The 18,206-nt window shown below is 42.7% G+C and overlaps 1 protein-coding gene across 1 annotated transcript in view; it reads left to right on the top strand.

The window, feature by feature from the left end:
- Nucleotides 1-18,206, top strand: part of LOC120641226 (beta-glucosidase 12-like) — a 28,326-nt gene that overhangs the window by 5,277 nt on the left and 4,843 nt on the right. The window lies entirely within an intron of this gene.

Here is an 18,206-nt window from a genome sequence, read left to right as displayed (position 1 = left end):
AACCGCGACCAATGGCCTCGCCTTAAGACACCGGATTTTTCAACCGGTGCCTTAGGCTTCCATTGGTACCGGTTGGAAAGAACAGCCGGTACCAAAGAGGCTGCCACGCTGATGTAAGGTGGCAGCCCCTTTGGTACCGGTTGGTATTTCCAACCGGTACCAATGAACTTTTCCTTTTTTTCCCCAAATCCAGTTTTGTTTGTTATATTTATTACTGTTCATTCTTTTATAATTGCTAAACGCACTCAAGCTCTACAGTATTATATGTTCATTGGTCGTTCGTGTTCGTTTTCAAAGAATATTTGAAACTAACTAAAAGTGAAATGCGAGCATATAATTAAGCTAATTAGATGAACTAATATATTTACAAATTTACAAACATCAAGGCATAATGTTTAAAAATATTTACAAATGTACAAGTCATGTTAGCAGTCCAACTACTAGTCCCCTCAGGAGGTCGATGGAAGTCCTCTATAGATGTGACCGTCGTGGTAGAACTCGCCTCTAGGATCCAAGATCTCGTTCAAAATGAATCCGGCGAGCTGCTCGCACACGGTGTTGATCCGATCAGTAGAGTAACATTCATCCCCCATTTGAGACATCTATCATTTAGGGAAAAAAGATTAACATCATGTGCGTTAGTACAATTATAAAAATATACTAGTGAACGGTTTGGACGTACTCTCGTTTCTTCATCAGTAGCCTTCCCGCATGGAGTCATGATGTGCAAGTAATCGCATACGTAGTACCTGCACCAATCAGTTCCTTGTTGTTGTCTCGCACACTTAAGGAGAAACAAATAAATTACTCAATTTATAGAATAATTTGGGATTATATACTTAACTAGACAAATCTTTATGAATGAACATACCGGATAATCCATGTTAACGTTCAGTTCGGGCCTCCATTGACCACGTCCTTTGTTATTTTTCACAAAAAATTTCCAAACCCTGCGCTCAAAGTTAAGTTTGATATTCAGGAATTGTTATTAACAGAAAAAGGATTTGATTGTGCAAATTGAACTTACCTGTTCAAGGGGTTTATGATATGTTGGATTGCGGACTTTGGATTTCTCATTGAGTCAAAGACTATAAGATTGCCGGTCTCTACGGAAAGTATGAGTAAAATCCAATGATAACTGCAGATATAGATAGGATATATACATAAATGTATTAGACAACTTAGTATTTATTTAGTAATATAACAAAGGATTGAGTCAACCAAGGCTTACCCAAAGTTGTATGGTATGAATATATAGGATTTGTAATTTTGCCTAGTCAACGAATCGTACATGTTTGGCACGTTTCCTTGTAACTTTCGTTGATGAATTTCTGGTTGACTAGCAAAGGAGACATAAAGCCGATCTGATGGTGCCATCTATGTTTTCGGCTTCTTTGGATCTCCTGTCTAAATGATGCAATAGAAATTTTATAATGCACACATATAATTATGTTCTTGTTAACAAAAAGTATTCATATAGAGGTAAGTGATACTTACAAAACCCAAATGGTGATGATAGAGGCGTCGAGGGCTTGTCGATGGTAAATGTGATATAAATTTTGGAAGTACACCCAGAAGTCGTCCTCCCCGCGGAAGAAATCATGGTCACGATACTTGACTCCAAACATTTTCCCTTCGTCATTCGCCATTCGCAAGTACCATCTATGCAAATTGAACATCTGCGTGCCTAGACTTTTCTCCTCTTCCTCAGTGACAAAAGGTTTTCCATGCTGGAATGAAGTAATAGCGCGAGCGACAGGGATTTTTGCCTCCACATGCCCCGTTGCCTCCTCTAGCGTTAATCCAGTTTTAGAAAGAAATATTGCGGCCTGTAGGTCCGCCTAGAGTTGTACGTCCGTCGAGTGTAGGAGTGGCAACCCTGGCACCCGGAGGGGCTCGAGTTCTTTTTGTTGTGTGCCAAGCTGAGGAATGGTGTTGCCACATTTTTTCTTCAGATTTCTCACCTTGTGTGCCTTTGTCAGAGTACGATCATAGTCCGAGGGTAAGCTTTTCGGTTTTGGTGGGTTGTCTAGGTTTGCGAGAAGCTTTTTCCCTAGTTCTAGAGGTACCTTTTCCCTCGGCGGGGGGACTTTAGGCTTCAATTGTTCTTTTATATATCAAGCAGTCTCCTCTTCCAACTCCTCAACGGTTTTCTCGTAGGTTAATTGTCTTTCGCCCATTTTCTGCTTCTTCTTTGAGGGTCCAGCCGCTGGGAGGGATGCTGTCTTTTTCTTTCCCTTTTTCTGGTGTAGGAAGAGTTGGAGTACTCGTGGCCCTTTGCGCCGGCGGAGACGGTGGTGAAGGAGGTGGTAGTGGGGACGGCGGTGAGGTAGGCCGCGGAGACGGGCGATCGGTCTGCACAAGAGCCGTTGTGCTTGCAGTAAGTTTGATGTCGGCCTTGCGCCATAGAACGACCCCATGCAGTGCGTCTCCCAATGTCTTCTCTCCATCCCCTCCAACGAAGTCGAGCTCAAGATCCTCATTGTTTCCAACTATCTGCTCGACTGTGACGGAGGTGTAGCCAGGGGGTATCGGCCTTCCATGAATTGTAGTAGAAGGATTCAGGGGCAGGACTGACCCGTATGCGACATGAATGGATATATTTCTTGCTCGCACATGAAGCTTGCATGGTGTCGGCATGGTGATATCATCCACTGGATACCTCTGGTCATCTACCGCCGTTGGCTCAATCTGGGGATTGATGTTCTGCTCGTATGTCGGGCGCCGCCGTGGATGCACAGCTGCTGCGTCGCTGAGAGGCCGGGCTTGTCACAACATCCGGGTGCGACCCAGCAGTGCCCCTTTGGGTCAGAGCTAGCTGCACCGCCTCATTGACCCTGGCGTCCATCTGAGATTCCAGGGACGCAACCTTCTTGTTCATCTTTTCTTCTATGGTACGAAGTTTCTCTTCCTGTTCGGCTTTACTCTTTCGGTGAGTCTTGTAAGAGGGACCTCCGGCCCAAGCAACTTTCCATGGGCCCACGCCGATGCCGCGGGCTCGTCCAGGGTGTTCCGGATTCTTTAATGCCCTTGTCAGCTCATCATTCTCCCTTTGAGGATGGAATGTTCCTTGTTGAGTCTCATCTATTGCAGCGACTAGATTGCGGGACACTTCTTGCATATGCTCGGGCATGACCAAACTTCCATCCAACTGGTTTAGTGTCACGCCATTAGCAAATTACCACCACTTGGATCTATCCGGTCAATCCCAAGTCGTCGGCCTGATGCCTCTATCCATAAGGTCCTGCTCCATCTTCTGCCATTTTTTAACTGACTTCTTGTACCCGACAGCCCCAAGGTGGTGGTTGTACTTCTTATTTGCTGCATTCACCTTGGCTTGTTCGGATTTTTTTGGGCTTCCTCTGATAGTTTGTATTGTTTGAACTCCTCCCAGTATGGTTTAACCTGAGGAAGATCGTCCTAGTTCGGCTCCTTATCCTTCTTGATGTAATTGGTGTACAACTTCTTCTTGAAAGTTGCAAAGGCAAGGGCCATCTTTCTCAAGGCACATTTCTTCACAAGTTCTTGGTCAACTCCTTCAGAAAGAATGAACATATCCTTGAGTTCTGCCCATAGCATTTCCTTCTGATGTGCAGGCATGGCGTGTTGCTGTTCTTCGGGTTTGGTCGTTTTCCATAGTCTTGTGGTGATTGGAATTCTTGCCTGAACAATAACCCCACATTGGTTGATAAATTTTGTGCTAGCATCCTCTGGAGCACTTGGACAGCCCTCTGCGTCCACTTCTGTGACGACCTATCTTCCCTCCATTTTCTTGGTTAGCCGGCGTCTCCCTTTTGACTGGCTCAACGAAGTCGATGCGGAGATCGACTAAATTACAGAAAAGATATGTTAATCGCAAAACTAATCTACCGAAGTCACCATGCATATAGTTTTAAGATTCGTACTGGAACATGCTGCTGTTGATTGGGCGGCGGCGCAAAGTCATCATCTTCTTAATCGGCATCTCCAGATATATTCAGGAACGAATCAGCTGTCCGAGCATCTTCTTCAGCGATTGGCTGGGTGGTGTTGGCCCTCGTATCTTCGTTTATTGTGTCCAACATGTATTGCTCGGCGGCCTGCTCATCACCGAAGGGGTCCATCCTTAACTGAAACCGTAAAAATGTGTTAGAGTATGTGTCCATCCTTAAATGAAGCAGGAGAATTCAATTCTTTGAACGAATATGCGTGTTTGAGAGAGAGTGTGTGTGTATGTTAGAGGGACAGAGAAAGAGAGAGAGAGTTAGTGAGTGTGTGTGTGTGTGTCTCGAGGGTCGATACTTTATACAATTGTGTTAGAGTGTGTTAGAGAGAGAGAGAGAGTGTGTGTGTGTTAGAGTGTATTCGACAGTGTGTGTGTATGTTAGAGGGAGAGAGAGAGTGTGTGTGTGAGTGTGTGAGTGTGAGTGAGTGAGTGTGTGTGTGAGTGTGAGTGAGTGTGTGTGTGTGTGTGTGTTAGTAAGTGAGTGAGCGAGAGACCGAGCGTGTGTTTGCATGTTAGCGCGAGTTTGCGAGCTCGATCAGTAATATAAATGACACATTTGAATTAAGAATGAAGAATACATGTAATTAAAGCCTTTGGATGATATAATTAAATAATAAATACATGAGAGATACAAACACTTTATATATAAATACATGATTAAATACTTGATTAAATACATGATGAAATAAAGTCTTTGAATGACATAATTAAATAATAAATATATGATACATACAAGTCTTTATCAAATATATAATAAAGAAAACACTATATCCATAATTGAATTCTAAAAATATTTCTATAATTCAATTCAAGTTAATATATCTAATAATACAAACACTTTATAAATTCTAGTTAATATATCTAATTCTCACTAATTATCATGAATTCTGTCTAATTCTTTACTAATTCTAGTGCATGCAATAAAAGTTGTAGATCTAGTTATAAGGAACCCATAACAGTTGAGTTTGCATTTTTCTGATTTTCCTACGATTTATTATCGATTTTACATGTTTTATGTTTTTTGAAACAAAAAAAAACGAGACTTTGCAGTTAGGCCCCTAGAAAGAAATACAGTTCACGGTTAGGCCCCTGGCCGGAGACAGAGCAGGGGATGCGGCTCTGGCGGCCGGAATCCAGCGAGGAGGCTCGCCGGCGGCATGCGGCCCGTGGGTGAATCGCTAGAGGAGACCTAGGTCCACCTAGAGAGGGTCTTCGCGTGTGCGGAGGTGGCCTGTGGAAGTGGATCCGCGGGCGCAGGCAGTCGGTGGCGAGGTCGAGTGGCGGTGGCACTGCTCCAGTGACGGGCTCGGGCGGAGAGTGTGCCGGGGAGGTTTGCCTCGACCTGGTGAAGCTCTTTGGGGGGTCGTCTTGCACGGATTCGGCGCGGATGAAGGAGTTCACCGCACGGGTCTCGACGGCGGCGTTCGCGGCGGCGGCGAGCGGCGTTCCCAGCGAGCTCCGAGCGACCTGCATGTGGAAAAGCGGTGTGTGAGCTTGAGGAAGGCAAGGCGAAGCTTGATAGGGGGTTGTCGTGGTCTGGGGGTGACCGGGGATGGGTGCTCCGCAGCGGGGTGGTGCTCGGCGGTGGCAATGGTGATGGCGGGCGGCGTTCCAGGGCGCAGGGAGGAGAGTGGGGGCTCGGATTGGGGTGGAATGGAGAGGGGAGGGGCCGGAACGTGTGCTGCGCAAGCAAAAGGTGGAGGAGAAGGGCTGGTAGGGGTCGGCCATGGCGGCGACGGGCGGTGTTCTGGGCGTAGGGGTTTGGGGGCTCGGCTCTGGGTGAAAGAAAGGATTGGAGGGGGTGTACTTGTCGAGGCGGCCGGGGAGAGCCGGATCGAGGTGGCGGTGCGAAGGGGAGGGGGCGCCGGCGTTGAAGCGGAGGCAGAGGCGGCGGCGGCGCACCAAGACGGGTCGGGCGGGGGTGGCCAGGCGTCCAGGTGGCGGCGTCACGGCGGAAAGAGGTCCAGGCGTCGAGGCGGCGGCGGTGGACGACCGGGCGGTGGCGGAGGACGATCGTTGGAGGTGGCAACGGCGGACGATCGGGGGAGTCGAGAGGGCCGGCAGTGGAAGGAACAAGTGAGGAAGAAGGAAACAGGGCAGGAACTTATATATCCCAAAGGCCTTAGGTACCGGTTGGTAAGTCCAACCGGTGCATAATAGGGCCTAAGGCACCGGTTTGTAACTCACCCGGTACCTAAGGTAACCCATAGACACCGGGTGATAAGTCCACCCGGTACCTTAAGCATACAACGGGCGGGAATTGAAAAATGCCTAAGGCACCGGTTAGAAACAAAAAACCGGTGCCTAAGGCTTCTGAAATATTTGTACTTTAAGCCTTTTGCCGCCAGTGAGATCGATAACACCGTGTAACGCAGTGGTAACCCTAACTATTCTAATCGCCGAGGCCCGGGTTCGACTCCCGCGCGCCCGTTTTTTTCGCCAAGTATTTGGTATCGGTTGTAGTTTTCAACCGGTACCGATAGGTTATTTACAATATCAAATAATTGAATAGTAAATCATTTAATTGCATAATAAATCATTTTAATTGCATAATAAATCATTTAAATGCCTAATATATCTAATAATTCCATAATAAATCATTAAAGTGTATAATAAATCGGGTAATTGCATAATAAATCATTAAAGTGCATAATAAATCGGGTAAATGCATAATAAATCATTAAAGTGCCTAATAAATCTTATAATTGCATAATAAATCATTTAAATGCATATTAAATCTGATTATTGACTAATAAATCAGGTCATTGCATAATAAATCTGATAATGTTCACGGAAAATATTGCAAGACATAATCATTCAACTAAGGGAATATTAACGATGGTTCGCTTTACAATCGTCCCTTCATTATGATCATGACGTGCGTACGGAGCCTCCTCTTTGACTAAAAGAATACTTGTGTCAACCTCCACTGCGAACGGAGTCATATCTTCAACCTTATTGTATTCTTCTTCATCTGTGACATCGTCGACTCCCACAATTTTTCTTTTTCCTGCCAGAACAATATGGCGCTTTACCTCATCTCCGGCACCTACAAAACTTGATTTATTCCTGGACTTGTCCTTTCTCGGTTTGCTAGACATGTCCTGCACATAGAAAACTTGAGTGACATCTTTAGCTAGGACGAATGGTTCGTCTCGATAGCCAAGCTCTTTGAGGTCTACCGTTATCATTCTGTACTCGTCGATATCGACACCTTTTCCTGTGAGTTTAACCCATTGACAACGAAATAGAGGTATCTTCAACGGCCCATAGTCGAGTTCCCATATCTCTTCAATGTAACCAAAATATGAGTTCGTTTGGCCACTAGAGTCGGTGGCATCTATACGGACACCACTATTTTGATTGGTGCTCTTGTTATCTTGGGCTCTTGTATAAAATGTGTAACCATTAATTTCATATCCTTGGTACATCAGGATTGAATTTGCCGGACCCCTGGCCAGCCAAGCTAGCTGCTCATGAATTTGATCGTTGGCCATGACTTCCTTCTGCAATCAGGTGGCGAATGTATCGTTATGATGTTTTGTAATCCATGTCTCAGACTTCAAAGGGTATATGCTTCGCACAATTTGCATGTAATCCTCCATGTATGGAGCAACCAAGGCTGATTGTTGCAGAACTGTGAGATGTGCTTTGCTCAACGTGGCATGATCTGTGGCATTTACTGATTTTCTTCCAAGTGTGCCCTTTCCAATCAGCCGCCCCTCATGACGTGATATTGGAATCCCAATTGGGCAGAGTTCTTCCACATAGTCAACACAAAATTCAATGACCTCCTCTGTGACGTAACCCTTCGCAATGCTTCCTTCTGGATGAGCCCGATTACGAATGTATTTCTTTAGGACTGCAAAGTATCGTTCAAAAGGGAACATATTATGAAGGAAAACAGGACCGAGAATACCAATCTCTTTGACCAGGTGAACTAGAAGATGCGTCATAATATTGAAGAATGATGGAGGAAATATCATTTCAAGACTGACTAAACTTTGGACAACATCCTCTTGTAGCCTGCTTAAACTCGATGGATCGATTGCCTTCTGAGAAATTGTGTTGAGAATTGAGCATAGCTTTTTGATTGTTGCTCGAACATTAGCTGGTAGAATACCTCTAAGTGCAAATGGAATCAATTGTGTCATCAACACGTGACAGTCATGGGACTTTACGTGTGCGAATTTCTTCCCTTTCAAGTTCAGTAGCCTCTTTATATTCGAAGAGTAGCCTGATGGGACCTCGATACTGTTCAAATAGTCGAACATACTTTGCTTCTCTTCCTTACTAAGAGTGTAGCACGCAGGACCTAGATAATGACGTCATTTATCCCTTTTTCTAGATGTAGGGCGGCCCGTTGTTTCATACGTTGAAGATCTTGCCGCGCTTCCAATGTATCCTTTGGCTTACCGTAGACACCAAGGAAGTCAAGAAGGTTCACACAAAGATTTTTTATTGGGTGCATCACATCAATTGCGTGGCGGACGTCTAAGAATTCCCAATAAGGTAACTCCCAAAAAATACTCTTCTTCTTCCACATAGGTGCACGTCCATCATCACTCTGCACTGATCTGTTATTGGGTCCTTTTCCGAATACTACTTTTATATCTTTGGCCATTTCAAACACCATTTTCCCACAACGATGCCTAGGCTTGGTACGATAATCTGCCTTTCCATCATAGTGAGCATGCCTCCTCCTTAATGGGTGCTTGATCGGAAGAAATCGACGATGACCCATATACACGATCTTCCTACAGTGCTTGAGGTACATGCTGTCGGTTTCTTCTAAACAATGGGTGCATGCCCTATAACCCTTATTGGATTGTCCGGAGAGGTTACTTAGTGCTGGCCAATCGTTGGTGGTTACAAAAAGTATTGCATGCAGGTTAAAATGATCCTCTGCGTGCGCATCACACATACGAACACCCTCATCTTTCCACAACAATAGAAGATCCTCAATCAGTGGTTTCAGATACACATTTATATCGTTACCGGGTTGCTTCGGGCCGGGGATAAGCACCGGCATGATAATGAATTTCCGCTTCATACACAACCAGGGAGGAAGGTTGTATATACAGAGTGTCACAGGCCAGGTACTATGGCCACTGCTCTGCTCACCGAAAGGATTCATGCCATCCGTACTTAAGCCGAACCTTATATTCCTCGCATCATTTGCAAATGTTGGTAATGTTCTGTCCACTTTTCTCCACTGCGACCCATCAGCGGGGTGTCTCAACATATTGTCTTGCTTACGTTCTTCTTTGTGCCATCGCATCAATTTAGCATTCGTTTTGTTCATGAACAAATGTTTCAGACGTGGTATTAGAGGAAAATACCACATCACCTTGGCAGGCACCCTCTTCTTGACACGCATCCCCTCAACATTGCCTGGATCATCTCGAGGGATCTTATACTGGCATGCGTTGCATATAGGGCATGAATCCAAATTTTCATACTCACCTCGATATAGGATGCAGTCATTAGGACAAGCATGTATCTTCTGTGCCTCTAATCCTAAAGGACAAACAACTTTTTTTGCCTCGTATGTTGTCTCCGGCAAGGTGTTACCCTCAGGGAGTAAGTTTTTTATAAGTTTCAGCAACTCCTCAAATCCCTTGTCAGACAAACCATTTGATGCCTTCCATTGCAATAATTCCAATGTGGTACCCAACTTCTTTTGATCTTGTTTGCAATCAGGGTACAACAATGTTCTGTAGTACTCCAATATACGCTTCAGATCTCTCGATTCCTTTTCTGTTTCGCAACCTTCCTCAGCATCTGACCAAGATCATCTTCTACAACGTATCCTTCAGTATCTTCTTCAGGCTCACCCATTGCAGTGTCATTGAAAAAGGAATTATAATTGGCTGCAAAGTCAGGAATCATGTCCTCTTCTTCTACATTATTATCCAGCACAATTCATCTTTCACCATGCTTGGTCCAAACATAGTAGTTCGGCATGAAACCACTATTGAACAAGTGACTATGGATGGTTCTTGATGATGAGTGATCCTTCTCATTCTTACAGAATTTGCATGGACAACGAACGAAACCGCGATACTTGTGTTTCTCGGCCGCTTCTATGAATTCATGTACGCCATCCATGAACTCCTTTGAACACCGGTCGGCCATGTACATCCATTGCCGACTCATCTGGGTCCACAATACATTTATATACATCATTGTACTGTACAAATAGTTCATTCATACTACCAATTTATAACAATATATTTATATAATTGATAATGCATATAACTATAATAAATAGATACTATTCACTTATCAAATAAATTGAAAAAACATATAAATACAATAATTTGATAGTATTCAAATATCAAATAAATTGATAATGTATATAACTACAATAAGATGGTACAAATAAAAATAATTATCACATATATAAACTAAATCAAGTAATAACTGTTTCTAAAAATTAATTGCTAAGTTATAAAGAAAAATAACTAATCTTTTTTCAAAAAAAAGCAAAAATTCGCCTCCCCTCACCCCACTCAGCTGCCATGAACAGTGAGTTCACGACAGCTTGAGAGGGGGAGGGGCTGGGGTATTTATAGGCTCGGGCCAAAGGCACCGGTTGATTTCAATGACCCGGTGCTAAAATTAATTCAATAGCACCGTGTCAAGGCACCAACCGGTGCCTTAGGCCCGAGCTCTTGGTAGCTGCCACGTTTCATTACCATAGGAACCGGTTATTCCTATAAATCGGTGCCTTTAGCGCAGTCTTCATTTGGTACCGGTGGTGGTTCAGACCGGTTCCTATGGTGACGCATTGGAACCGGTTGGAACCACCACCCGGTTCCAATTGCCCTCCACTAGGTCGGTCGATGGTCAAAGGTACCAGCTGCTGTTGCAGCCGGTACCTATCTACCAATGGTACCCATCGGTACCGGCTGCAACAGTAGCTGGTACCTTTGGCCAGGACCGATGGCCCGTTTTCTAGTAGTGATCGTTCAGTAGTGTAGATAGTTTAGGTCTAGACTAGGTTCTAGGTTCTATCGTTTCCGGGTGGCATCAGTTCGATGCACGCCGGTGCTTTTGTTCCTCTAAGGCGGCGTCGGGGTTGGTGGTGATGGCGGAGCTGGCGTGTGGGTCGGCAAGTCCGGAGCTATATTTTCCGGCGGTGCTCCAGGGAAGCTTCGGTTGCCGGTGAAGCAAGCGACGACGTCTCCGTCCGTGGTAGTGACGGCGGCGAGATCTGCTTCATGGCGGCGCCTTTTGTCTCTGCTGCTCTGGGTGGACCAGGCGGCGGGGCTGTGTCTACCTGTGTTGCTTCTTCAACGGCGGATGGGAAGACGGTGGATCCAGGCTCATCTTCGGCATGGCGGGTGGCTCCATCGTCTTCCTCCCCTACTTCGTGGGCGATGGTACTAGGTCTGTTTTTCTTCGTCCTTGCGAAAGGGTGGAGATCCCTTGCATCCCTGGGGATGTGCCCTCTGTCTGCTTCACTGCTTTGGTCAGCATCGCGGGACTTCGCGTTTGGTCGGCGGCGGCGGACTGCGCTTCCTCTTCCTCTCTCTACGTGTTGATGGCTGATATTCTTTCAGCGTCTACGATGCGTCGTGGTCTGGTCAGGCGTTGGCTCATGCGGTATTTCCATGCTGTGGAGTCGGTCGTGGAGGAGGAAGGTGGATTCATCTTCGCCAGGGTGCTCGTCGCCGGTGGCCAGAAGCTGTGGAGTCATGAGCTCTGATGGGGTGTTGTGCTGCAATTTTCAGTTCATCCAGGGTGTTTTATGTAAAATTCAAGGGATGTACTGTGCTTCCTTTTTAATAAAACCCCTTTCGCAAAAAAAAAAATGCGCGGTCAAGGATTGGTCAAAGGCTACGTAATGGGTGGCTGTGAAACAGACTAGAAGGTGACGTCCTCATAAGATCCAGGAGTCCGATTTTTTTGAAAGTATTTGTAAATATAATAGATTTAGTTGGTTTCTTTTGAAAAAGTCTGTCACATCGTAATAAACTAGGAGTCTTAGTTCTCAGGGTACAAATAAATACTAGGCCTCAGGTTTTGTAAAAAAAAATCATCAATCAATACATCTCTTTTTGGCATCACGCCAAAAACTCTTGGAGTAGAAGTAGAGTAGTTTCGGCAACTTTTTTGATAAACAGTGCTGCATCACTTCGCCGTTTGCTCGTAAGCATCGTCTTATCAAATTTGCTAAGGTTTAACTATGGATGCATCACTGTGATTTCGTTTAGTTTATCTACCAAGTTATCCGATCTCTTTTAAATCGAACAAAGCTGCCATTGCTTCAATCTCTAGTTTTTTTAATTGAGTTCAAAAGTTACCGAGTTCGTTTTTGGAAAAAGTCCAATTTACTCCCTTCAAGTACAGTCAAAATAATAACCTCCTAAATTATAACTTGATTCAGTTTACCCCCTAAACTATGTCATTTAGTTCATTTCACCCCATAATACAATTTATCTTTTTTGTTTCTCTATATACAAGATGAATTTTTGTTTAAAATTTTGTAGGGTAGTAACATCACAATGCATTTAAAAAAATATTATATTTTTTTCTTCATTGTTTTTCATACAATATCGAACTCCAATTATTAATTTATTATTAAATATCCTAACCTATAAAAGTGGTGATAAAATATTATGATATATTTTTTAATATGTGTTCTGATGTGTACTATCATCTTGTAAAATTTGGAAAAAGTCTATATCACCCCCACCTATGGGGGTGGACTACATAACTTCTCAACCTATGAAACGGTCTATATCACCCCTAAACTTTTCAAAATCGGTCAGATTACCCTCTAAAGCAGTTTTAAAAAATCATAGTAATCACAAAAAAATCATAAAATAGAAAGTCCAATTGTGTTAGACTCCAAATGAGTAGATCTACACAGTGAACATATAATATAGTATGCTTTAGTATATTTTTTGTTGTATCTTTAGATCTATACTTTTATTCATAACTGTAAAAAATGTATTAAAGCATATCATATTATATGTTCATTGTATAGATCTACTTATTTAGAGTCCAACACAATTGGATTTTTTTATTTTATGATTTTTCTGTGATTTACTATGATTTTTCAAAACTGTTTTAGTGGGTAATTTGATCGGTTTTGGAAAGTTCAAGGGGTAATATAGACCGTTTCAAAGGTTGGGTCCTTGGAGGGTTATGTAGTCCACCCTCCATAGGTGAGGGGTGATATAGATTTTTTTCGTAAAATTTCAACTTCAAACTCCACCTATATACGGAGAAATGAACAAGACAAATTGTAGTAGAGGGTAATTTGAACTAAAAAATATAGTTTGAGGACTAAAATGAACCAAACAATAGTTTAGGGGGTTATCCAAACTTTGTTATAGTTGAGGGGAGTAATTTAGACTTTTCCTTCTTTTAAATACTCGTAAGGCTACATGGTCCGATCTCTTATGTGCTTTTATTAGATTTTACAATTTATCCCACGACGATTACTTATATATCTATGTGCTGTCTAACCCTTTTCTTTGCATAATGTTGATAGCTGATAGGTTTAGTGATCCTCATCTTAAATTGAAGCTGGTGTATCGTTAATTCTGTCGGCTAGTTCGCTTAACTTGATTTTACCATCTCAAACTGTCTTGGTTAGGTCTGATCCTTGAGTGGTGCGGTTAGGTTTTTCTTATCGGATTGATTCAATCTACTATAGCTTGAGTTATCAATCTGCTATTCTAGTCGATCACAGTCATGAGCCAAGAATAAATCATTTTATAATTAGATTCATCTGCAAAATTTATTTGATTTAACGCCCTAGCTGTTAGCATTGTCTCGGTTAAGTCCGATCAACTAATGGTGATGGTAAATTGAATTGAATGAGCTAGATGGGGTTTTCTTTATGATCGGATTCATTTTTGGTATCACATGCGAATCGGCTTTATAGCTAATGATCCTCTCTGCTTATCAGAGTTCTTAGCCAATATCACTTTTTTATGAAACTATTCAGAATACAGACGATAAGTTCCCTATTAATTACTAATTAATTTTTTTCTTAATTGCAGGTCAAATTGGCTGGCATGCCGCAAAACCTCGAAAGCGGAATCTTCACTAGAGATAAGCAGAGCTCCCAGACCTTACCGTGTCATGCTCCGCGTGTTCATCGCTTCGAATTTTATGGCAATAATTGTATACTATTGAAAAGTTTGATAGTATACATGAGTAGTATAGGTAGTGTTAGGGTGTTATAGAAAAAATATTAATGATGTCAGGATCAACTTCATTTGGACTATATCTTTCTAATTCCTCATCTTCACACTACTAAAGAGTGTTTTGTATCGACGCCCCATTTTCTCTAGGGACGGCCCAAAAACTAACCGGCTCCTACAAATGGAGCGATGTTACTGTTGTAATTCACCCGCCCCCTGAAAATACATTTTTAGTGGCGGGTGATGGCGTCCCCCGTCCTTGAAAATGGCAACTATTTGTAAGGGCGGGTGACGCCATCACTCGCCATTAGTAAAATGGTCACCATTTTATTAGTTGTGCTCTAGATATGGCTATGACTATATGGTATCTCATACAACTCAAATCATACTTTGAGGTTTCCACAATCTTAACCTTTATATACACTAAAATATATTGGACAATTTTTTCTATATCTATAGTTCATAATAACCACTGTGTAGAAGTTTTACTTTTTTATTTGTTCTACTATATTTAAAGATTTAAATAAGTTTTAGAATAAAATAGAAAAATATTTTTAGGGACTGGTGATGGCGTCACCCGCTCCTATAAATTGATTCCAGAGTTAATATAAAAGAATAGCATGTCCCATAGAGTCACAAGTGATTGCGTTGTGGTGGAGAGCAAGATATGCAGGCGCGATTCGAACCTGGTTTACGCAAGTGTGTGTATTTTGCCAAAAAGAATTGTACCTCGAGTAGAGGGGCTTGTGGTGTTAGCTGGTTGGCTGGGATAATTTTTTCATTTTGCTATTTTCGAGTTTTCTTTCTAATTCTTTCAATTTTCTGGAAATTGATTTGTAATGATGGGTCATGGCATCACCCGCCCCTACATATGGATTTGTAGAGATGTAGGGGTGGGTAAGGCCATGATCTACTCCTACAAATATATTTATAGGGGCAGGGTAAACCCTAAGTTTTAGCTGTGAGGAGTAAGGATGGGTATCGCATCCGCCCCTAAAAATATATTTTTCTCGCTCCTAAAAACATTTCTTGTAGCAGTGTCATTTTTCTTTATAACTGAAAATAATTACAAAATTACCCTCTATATATCATTAAGTGGTGGTATTGTTCACCATCAAAGATCTTGTAGCCTAACACATCTTCTTCTGTCGGCTGCTCCGCATTGCTTCTCTTCTACCTCGAACCTGAGCTCCAATTTTTTCTATGCGGCTTGCCTATCGCATGCTGAGTTTTTTTTTGCTACAGCAATTATAAATTGTCCCAACTCAGCGCTGACCTTATGGCAAAGATGCAATCTCGCAATGAGCGTGCGCAACTTGGTTATCGTACTGACCCAATTGACTTTTTAGTTTTTAATAGTGTAGTTATTGTTCTGACCAAGGCCGGATTTTTTTTTATTTGAAGAAGTCCAAGGCCGGATTTCAATATCACATATTTTAACATCCACAAGTACATGCACGGGTACACACATGGGCTTATATATAATGAGCAAATTGCATATTGGCCGCTGCTCTGAACCCTAAACTGAATCAGCCTAGAGGTTGAAGAAGGTGCTCCACTGCTTAATTGGAGGCGGCCTAGTCCAGTGTGATCGGCACATGGGCGCGAATGTTGAGCAGCCGAACAGAGGCAGCAGAGATCGCAGCAGGGACGGCGTGCAAGGGGTTGAGGCGTCGTGGGAGCAAGGTTTACATTACCGACCGGTCCGATCAAACCGGTGGGGTCCGGTACCAGTATACCGGACCGATTTGGCCGGAAACCGGTCGAAACCGATCGAAGTCAAATTTGAATTTAAAATTCTCTGTGCAAATGGTTCGTACTGGTATACCGGCCGGTTTGACTGGTAACCGGTCGGTTTAACTGGTAATCCGCCAAATTCAAATTTTTTTTTGGTTTAAATTCAAATGCCCGCAAAGTATACTAAATGAATATTTGTATAACATATTTTAGCCTAAGTGAACCCTCCAACCCTCTTTTGTACTACTTTTACATTGTATTTGTATATTTTTGTATGCACATTTTTTTTATTTAACTTCAAATCTCCGCAAACTATACTAAATGAACGAATTTTTGAGAAAATTTGACACCATTAGATTCGTCGCACCTTGAAGTATTTTTAGGAATTTTTTGAAAATTTTTCATTTTTTTGAATTCAAATTTGAATTTTGAATTTGGACAAACCAGCCCAAACCGAAACCTGACCGGTTCTCACCGGTTTGGTGAACCATGCGTGGGAGTTGGAGGAGCTCTGCGATGAGAAGTGGGTGGGAGAAAAAGCAGAGGGCAGCGGAATCGGCGTGGAGCACGTGGATCACAGTAGTTTAGCTATATGTGCGTGAGTACATATCATGGGCATGTGAAACTAACTCTACTAGAACATAACCAAGTAAACAGAGATTAATATACATAACCAAGTATAGCATAAGATAGCAAATGGAAATATACAAATATATAGAAACCTAATTTAGCAACAACAGAGATTATATACATGAGCATCTCCAAGAGTCTTTCTAAATTTAATTTCACTCTCTAAATTATCATTTGAAGATACTTCTACATATTTCTGTATGTTTTCATTCTCCAACAGTAAAAAGTCAATTTTCTTATCTATCTTTGGCTTGCGAGAAATGTGGAATAAAGGATGGCTATATTTGAATAACTACTACTTAGAGAAGCTGTTGAAGGATATTTTTCCATCAAATCTCTATTCCTAACAATGAGAAAAGACATAAAGAGTCTCTGAGAGTTGACCATGCAGAAATTGGGAAGGAGCGAGCTAGCAGCACGCCAAGCATAAATTAGAAACCCAATATAGCAATGATTCGAACAACAGACACATTAGAGAATATCTCATGCAAATATCTAATTAATAGTAGTAGTATTACTTGTTGAATGGCATCCGCAACCCGTAGGGTCTATATCAATTCATATATTATAATTACATTTGGCAATAAGCACTAATATTTTAGCAGGTTGCTCGGGATACTATTCAAAATAAAAGTCAATACTAAGGTATTAAAGAGGAAATAGAAAATAACACAGTTTGCATGCCATAAAGTATCCAAAGGAGCGTCAATTGAAGCTGAGAGCATCAGATTATAAAACACAAAATAATATGTACTCCCTCCGTTCCAAAATGTAAGTCGTTTTAACTTTTCTAGATTCATATATTTTGCTATGTATCTAGACATATGTTATATCTAGGTGCATAGTAATTACTATGAATCTAAAAAACCAAAACGAACTATATTTTGGAACGGAGGGAGTAGTTTGCACAGATCCAGTAAATAATATGATGCGCCCGGAGGAAATAGAGGACTGGGGCTCGCGTAGCGGTCGCCATTTCACAGATCCAGTACATCTGCAGCCCGTCTTTAGTGGCCGATCCATCAGACCACGTGGATATGATCGGTTCATATAATCATCGGAGCTAGCCGATTCATAGAAGAGTAGAGAGAGATAAATTCGACTCATGTTTTGGGAGTCAACTCATGCTGAATAGGAAAAGCAATCTGGGCGTTCACTGGCTCACTCCTTTGAGGAGAAAGGATGAGAGGATGAAATAAAAGGAAACTGGTATTTTACTTTTGCAGTAGCTCTATCGATTGCGACATGTACTCGAGAGAGAGACGACATGGCTCATTTCTTTGCTTGCGTGGAGCTCATGAATCAATTCACCACTGCTGTCTTTACGCTTACTACTAGGGCCAGCGCAAGGATCGCAAAGAACAAGCTCGCCAATGTGCCTGCAGCAAGACGCGGCGACGTCCTCCCTCATCCGGCGGCTTGACCTTGCGGCGGCTGAATACAGTGGTCTCTTCAGGGCCGGCCTCGCCCGCAGCCATGCCGTGAAGGTCCAAGGCGCGTTCATTCCCTGCGAGGAAGCTTGCTCCAGCCGAGCAAAGCCTCGGTGACAACCGCATAGGTGGTTCACTACTCTGCGGTTGTAGGCGTACGAGTAGATTGTCGGTTGCTTAGTCCATGAGTAATCACCTTTCTTTGCTTACGGCTTTGCTACGTTTTGCTCTCTTGTAATCCGTACTGGCCTCATGGGC

The sequence above is a fragment of the Panicum virgatum genome, chromosome 7K (genome assembly GCF_016808335.1).
Source record: "Panicum virgatum strain AP13 chromosome 7K, P.virgatum_v5, whole genome shotgun sequence".
In the NCBI taxonomy this organism is placed as follows: domain Eukaryota; kingdom Viridiplantae; phylum Streptophyta; class Magnoliopsida; order Poales; family Poaceae; genus Panicum; species Panicum virgatum.
Note: the sequence above shows the minus strand (reverse complement) of the source record. Positions and strands in the feature narration are given on the sequence as shown.